Below are 6749 nucleotides of genomic sequence, written 5' to 3' on the forward strand. Positions count from 1 at the left end.
AAATGTCATTCTTGACACCAACTTGACACTTTAGTGACATTCAGGTTTAAATGTTTCCATTGTAAAAACGAAAAATACATAAAACCTCTGTGAGAATATGTTTTTGCACTTGTAACCCTATTATAACTTTTACGATAACCGGCGATTTGATGCAACTCACCCTTAGTTGTGCAACTAAACAGTTGAATTGCCTGCGAAACAATGAACATTCGCACAACGCTTGTGCGATAGTTTATTCAAAGGTCTGCGCCTGTTGTGTTGCTGGAATTTTTTTATAATTTTTTGGCTCTGAAAAAACGATAATTGACACATAAATATCATCATCATCATCATCATCATCATCCTTATCCTACTCCCGTAGGGTCGGCGCAACAGGTTTTTGTCCTCCAAATAACTCTATCATACGTCATCTCAGTCATCACTCATATCTGAAATTTAAAAAAAAATGGTAAATGAGTAATTTTTTTGTCGATAAGAAGTAACACACATTTTGCTTCGATTGAATTGGTGATGGCGTTAATGTAAAGAGGCGAATGATTTTGACCTCTTTGGTTAGCGGCCGCAGAGTTTTGCAGATCTTGAATACGTGATGGCTACGTTTCCTTGGCTCGGTGCCTAACTATAATATTATGTGTGTTGAGGAATAATCTTTTATTCACGTTCATGTGAACCGGATAAAAATTATGAGATAAAATACATTATTCATGTAAAATATGAGTATTTCAATGGAAGATTTGTGCGGCTTTTGTAAAAAAGTCTTATTTTACATCGACGTTTGCTTCATAAACGAAAAAAATAGATGAAACGTGTCTGTGAATGGAACAATACGGTTGTAAGAATTTAATGAGTTTACTGTTTTAAAATTAGTTCGTATATTATCGTAACTTAGTCTTCTACAAATTTGTTTGTAACCCGAAGTGCTGATGCAAACTTGTAGGCGACGAGTATGTAATCCGATTCAACAGGAAGCAGTTTGTGGTGACACAGATTTGTGCGCCGCGGGCTATGTCCAGCAATATCGAGTGACGTCATGCGCCCACTCAAATTTATAGGATTATCGGGCATCAATGAATGCTTCATTTCAATTGAATTTTCTCACTCTAAATAAATAAAATGTAATGCTAGTAATATTTTTTAAGAAATTAAAATATAAAATATTTATCCTTTATTCCTATATTGTGATGTGCAAGCAAAGGAGAGAAATTATAACCTTATCTCTATTTACACCAACAATCAAGCGAATGACAGACCATTTCTCTAATTAAACTAACTTTCAACTTGATCAGAGCAAGTAGTTGAGAACCTCCTAACTAACCGCAGGTCACAGCAACTTGATTGAACTTGCCAACATAATGCATCAACGTAGTAATTAATGTTTCAATGTGCTTCACGGTTATGTTCATTTAATTATAGACATAGATAGTATGTATGTATATTACAAGGTAACAAGAGATCCGTAATTATCATACTATTTACTTCATACTAATGTTATAAATGCGAAAGTTTAGATGGATAGATGGATGATTATCAGAGTAATGGAAAGTATCTACGCATTGTCGACGTTCAGAATGTCTACTTCTAAGAGCGCAACATTCCTTTGACTGAACTATCGCACAACTATTTAGTCGCGCTTTGATTCCTATTTGCTCATATAAAGGTGCGCACATTCGATTTTTAGTTCTGCAACTAAACAGTGGAATTGGCTGCGGAACAATCAACAATCGCACACAGTTGTGCAGTAGCTTAGCCAAAGGAGCGCGCCCACTCTTAATAACACTTATTTCTATACATGGATAGGCTGTAAGAAGTGGTAATTTATGCCATTTTGATTATCACCATTTGATGCTGATGGTAAGGTTGGGTAGCTATGGTGAGGATTCGAACTAATAATAGAGATAGAATTAATCGTCAGTCACATGAAAAGTCACGTTTATGTCGGAACGAAGAAAAAGCTCTCATTTACAAACCATAACCTAACCATCTGTAGAGATCAGTGGTGTATTTAGACGAAGGTAACTTCACGATAATTAAAAATTCTTTGAATATTACGTATGGCACTACAGGATTTTCTCTACATTCCTTATCATTGAATACAAATCAAAGTTTTAGAACATCCTATTTTCGTATTGGGCATATTAAAAAATCCTTTTAAGAACTAACGCTTTGTACAACATATTTGTTTTATCCGATGTAATACATGATATGCTGGATCATAACTCGAATAAAAAACACAAGCTTATAACTATATGAGCTTAAAATAAAACCTTTTTTGTTTTCGCGTAGCTGCACTGCACTGTTCATGGCGAGCTCATTTACATTAAGCAGAGTACTTACTAGACATTGTTTCGCTATTGTCATTTTACCTTTTCAACACTGTCTTCTCCACACGGGCTGTTGTTGTTATTGTACGGTACAACTGGAGCATGGCACGTGCTTCTCTCGATAAATCTCTTTTGCATTTTAAGCAATATTTCTTTAGAAACAAATGCAAAATTGGTGGCTTAATAACGACCCAATTTTATTTTTCTTCACCGCCGGAATTATCTTCCTGATAGTCGGGCACCTTGTTTTTATCAACTAAAATTTTCTGTAACTCCTATAAACATTGATATTAAAAGAATTACAATTACAAATATCAAAAGGGACTAAATTAATAGGACATGTTGACACTAACGACCGCGTAACTTTACACGAAATGGATTTTAAATTTTTGATATGAGAAATTTTGCTGACACCAATATTACAATTTCACTTCCGCTTCCCCGCACGACAGCCGCGCTATTTTAAACCGCATATATTATTTTACAATCACCTGAAAGCCTTATATAATAATAACATGCACGATTGGTCTTTTATCGTTTCTTTTACAGTGTAAGTTTTCATATGTTGTTCACAAATAGACCTAAATATTGTAGCAGTATAGAATTTCCAACAGTTTAAAAATAAAGTGGGTTAACAGAAATTATACGTTTTCTGCAATATATTAAAAGGATGCCTTATTGAAATCACAATTAAATTCTCGATATATTTTACTAGTGGATAAAACTTCTCACTAATAAGGTTTTTACAAACAGGGTTCTGTATAACATGATAAACTAAAAAGAATTTGCATTACAAGTGGAGCTAGATGAAAAATTAAGCTGCAGGCAAGCTTTACGTTCAAAGCTGATTCTCCAGCTTAAGTAAACGATCATTTTTTTAAATAATTTAAGCGGCGGAAACTGGGGTTTAAAACACCGCGTGCAACGTCTAAAGTTAATTATAATTTAAGCGCTGATGTACTACACTCCCGACTGCGGAGGAAACATGACCTTAATCTACTTTATTTTTAAAATCCATTCATAGAGAGGAATTATGAAAATAATAAGTTAAACTTTTCCTGAAAGAGAAAAGAGCAAAAGGAATTATAAAATTAGTAATAGAGATGTTCCAACGATGCTTGCAAAATCAAGATAAACATGGTTTGTGGAAAACAAATTGATATGAGAAAACCTCCACTTTGCCGTTAGTATATTTACTAAAGTAAAGATGATATATTCGTATGTAGAGTAGCGACCGCCGTCTAACCTCAAAGCGCATCTGCTGAAATCATAAGGTCGATATAGAAACCTACATCGATACGAATATAACGTTCGAAAAATACTTCTCCTTTGATGGTTACTTTATTTTTAGAAATTAAAAATTCATCTTTACGACTTCTATTCAGCCGGTGGTAAACGTGGGGTAGGAAATATTGTAATATAGGTATCTTGTCTATTTCATCCTTTTGTATTGGTGTAATCGAATCGAAATAGAATTCGTACATTAAAATGTGAATGAATTAAAATCAGTTTCCTCTTGTTTTATAATAAACTGAAGAAAACGAAATATTAAGAGCATAATCAAGTAGATTTGCATTTTGTTTAGCCCCACCTGGCGCCAGCGGCGTGCCCCAAAACGATAAACATAAACGTTATGTTTTATGCAAACACTTATTTGATTAAAATCCGAAGCCTCATTTACATTTAATAAGAAAAATACATAAATGACCGAAAACACTTTATTTTACTATACTATTATAGACAACAATTTAGACGATCCTTTATTAAAAAAGGGTAAATGGCATTGTAACGGTTATTGGATAATATTCGGATATTATTTTTATGAGTACAGGGCAAACGAGCAACCCCGTGAGAACACTAAGTTGCTGGATGACGCCCATTGACAAAGGCAATTCTAGACGATCTGCAGATGCGTTGCTGGTCTTTGGAGACAAATATTTTCTGTTTATTGACCCATATAGACAAACGTGAAATGATAAAAACGATTTTAAAAAATTTAATTCTTTATGAACGACATGATGGTCCAATAAATTCTAATTTATAAATTGAAGTTAAATTTTTAATGAATACATAATTTTACGCTCCAGAAATTATTATTAAGTGTTTTCATTGAAGTGATAATTCATACTCGTAATAGGCGTAATTTTAATAAAACGAGGCCAGCGTGTTTTGTACCAATATATTCAGATTCACGGCTTTAAATATCATTTATTTACATCTTTTAAATAAAAACAAAAAATGTGTATACCCCTATAATCAGGGCTACAGAATGTAACGAATGTCTAATGTTCAAGCTCGACTTTTTAGCTTTCAAAAGGCAAGCAAATGTCTTTTTCAAAGACCACGAAACGTCACGGCAACGCTTCTGCAGTTCCTCTGTTGTTCCAGATGTCTAAAGGCGTTGGTGAACTTATAACACGAATTTCTACTATCGCTAAATCTTTTTTTTTAGTTATATGAATTAATATCGCAGTGCAATTAAGGTTATTTCCATTATCGTTAGTCTTTAAATTCAATGTTAAAGTGTCAAGGTGTGAAAAGACGTTATTAAAGATTTCAATGCTTTCACTGCACTCGGCTCCTGAATAGGGAATCCACTTCAGGCTCACATCCGTATGTATCGGAATTTGCTGTTCACGTGCATTTTATTACGTAGCTTTGAAAGAAATTGTTCCATTCAATTGGAATACTGGAAATATACAAATTTTAATGTCTGCTCCGACACTTGTCAGTTCTCGTTTGTTCCATTTTAAAAACAGTTAAAATACAACTGGCGCGGACATATCGCTTTGTAACTATTTTTAGATATTCATGAATTGAAATCTGGTTTTATTCAATGCGATTTTATGTTAAAATAAATGAAATTTGTTGTTAAGATTTTCAGAAAACTTCTTCGCCTGCATCAAGAAAGTGCAACACGAGTCTACTAGTAGATATCAGCAAATAAATCAGATGGTACACATCCGAGTTGTGCCCGCAGTCGAGATTCTCTGTAAGATATTGTACATATTGGGCTTATAGCCAGGGACAATATGGTATCGTAAAAGCAACCAAATACGTAAATTTATAAATTCACTTAAATAAAACTGTCGCGTAGGAAAAAACCATTACATTTGCAATAACGTTTCTATAAAGTAGCTAAGTTAAGAATACATGAGTTATAAGAGGATTTTGAAAGAAGATTTTTATACTATTTAGAAATATTTGCGGGCAAATGAGATCTCAAGATAAAAGAAGTAGAATTGCATAATAGGAATTTATAATCAATGGCAGTTTAATTAATTTGCATTCATTCGGCCTCATTCTTTCTTAATAAATTCTTTGCTGCTTAAGAATTTTAATTTACTTTTAATCAATTCTGTTCTACTGGATGATTACGAGCCGGGAGGCGTTAATTATTCTGTTTCAGACCGCCGAGTACATTTTAATTTCATTATTGCGATTCTAATCATTTCTTATGTCATACTCTTTAAAGTTCCATTTTATAATTTTAGACAGCATTTCTCTTTTCATACGGAAATTTTCATGTTATAAGATGAAAATTAATATTTGATTAGAAAAATTAGCTTTGCATGTCAGTTAAATATTATCATTTTAGTCTATAAAGTAACAAAACTAAAAATACAAAGAAAAACATTATTCAGTTTTCTATAGTCATGTTAATTTAAAGAATTGTATTGTGACAATTAGTGTTGTAATTGAAACTTATGTTAAAATGTTTTAAAACCATATTTGGTTTATTTAATTTTAGTTAATACAATTTCTGCAGTTAACGACTTTTAAATGAAAATTTATTTAACCCTGCGAAAATTATACCCATTTAAATCACATTTTAGGCGAAATGAAAATGAAACGAGTGTTGATTTCAATCTACTTTAACGGGCCTGAGATTATACTTTTACATATAAATGGATCGTTTCGTTTTGGTATGCTTAGAATAAATACTTCTTGGAGTATTTAATTTCATAAAATCTATTGATAAATAAATACGTAATATAAACAACTCCATCTTGAATAAAAAGAATCTTTGAAAATTATAAAAAACGAAATGCAAAGGCTAATTTAATTATAACAATTTAAAGATATTTGTTATTGTTGGTAAAATATGCTTTTCAAATATTGTGATGAAATTATAACAGAAAACTAAATTTAAATATATTGTAGAATATTTTAAATGAAAAGGAGAAATAAATTTTAAACAAAAATACCGTGAAAATCCACGTCCGATTCACAGAAGTTTAATCGCATTAAGCAATGTGCTGAACGTAAATGCATGTTTTTCACTTATTTACATAAACCCTATTAACATTTTATGTTGTAGTGGAAGCCGACTTCGGCTGTATTATTTACACGTGGATATCTCCAAATATATTTACTGCTATAAATTATTTGTGTGTACCGTGATCAATATTATTTAGCAATATGTGT

Source organism: Papilio polytes, unplaced genomic scaffold, assembly GCF_000836215.1.
Source record: "Papilio polytes unplaced genomic scaffold, Ppol_1.0 DF824102.1, whole genome shotgun sequence".
In the NCBI taxonomy this organism is placed as follows: domain Eukaryota; kingdom Metazoa; phylum Arthropoda; class Insecta; order Lepidoptera; family Papilionidae; genus Papilio; species Papilio polytes.